Below are 958 nucleotides of genomic sequence, written 5' to 3'. Positions count from 1 at the left end.
GAGGCTTATATAATATCCTGAGCTACAAAAAATAACTGTGGTTTGGTGCTTCTGGAACGTGGTGAAGGCAAGTTACAGGAAGGTGAAGGGAGGAAGATGAGGGAGAAAAATTGCATTGTTATGAAGACAAAAGTCTTTCAGGTGATAAAGTTATCTCAGAATACATCTTTTTCCTGGTACTGATATTTTACTAACGAAAATTTAAAATAGATGTACATTTCCTTTACAAAGGGGAAATTTATATTTTAGGCAGTTGAGGGGGAGGTAAAGAACTTTTACTGTGTTGGCTGGTTCTCAATTTTTTAAGCTCAAAATAACTCATGTGCCAAAATGGCATATTTGGGGGTGATATGTTCTGAATTCCTTTAGATTAAAATAAATACAAGTAAGTAAATGGACAATGGGTGCTTACTCCGTCCCAGAGAATCTATAAGATAAAATGCAGGAATATGTTATATATGATAATTGGCAGGCCTCTGAGCCCAAGCTAAGCCATCATATCCCCTGTGACCTGCACACATACATCCAGATGGCCTCAAGTAACTGAAGATCCACAAAATAAGTGCAAATAGCCTTAACTGATGACATTCCACCATTGTGATTTGTTTCTTCCCCACCCTAACTGATCAATGTACTTTGTAATCTCCCCCACCCTTAAGAAGATTCTTTATAATCTTCCCCACCCATAAGAAGGTTCTTTGTAATTCTCCCCACTTTTGAGAATGTACTTTGTGAGGCCCGCCCTCTGCCTGCAAAACATTGCTCCTAACTCCACCACCTATCCTAAAACCTATAAGAACTAATGATAATCCCACCACCCTTGTTGACTCTCTTTTTGGACTCAGCCCGCTTGCACCCAGGTGAAATAAACAGCCTTGTTGCTCACACAAAGCCTGTTTGGTGGTCTCTTTTCACAGATGCGTGAGACAATAATATGTTAGTGTTTTCTAAAATGGTA

Source organism: Mandrillus leucophaeus, unplaced genomic scaffold, assembly GCF_000951045.1.
Source record: "Mandrillus leucophaeus isolate KB7577 unplaced genomic scaffold, Mleu.le_1.0 Scaffold459, whole genome shotgun sequence".
Lineage (NCBI taxonomy): Eukaryota > Metazoa > Chordata > Mammalia > Primates > Cercopithecidae > Mandrillus > Mandrillus leucophaeus.
The sequence above is the reverse complement of the archived record's forward strand: the minus strand, read 5'-3'. Positions refer to the sequence as shown.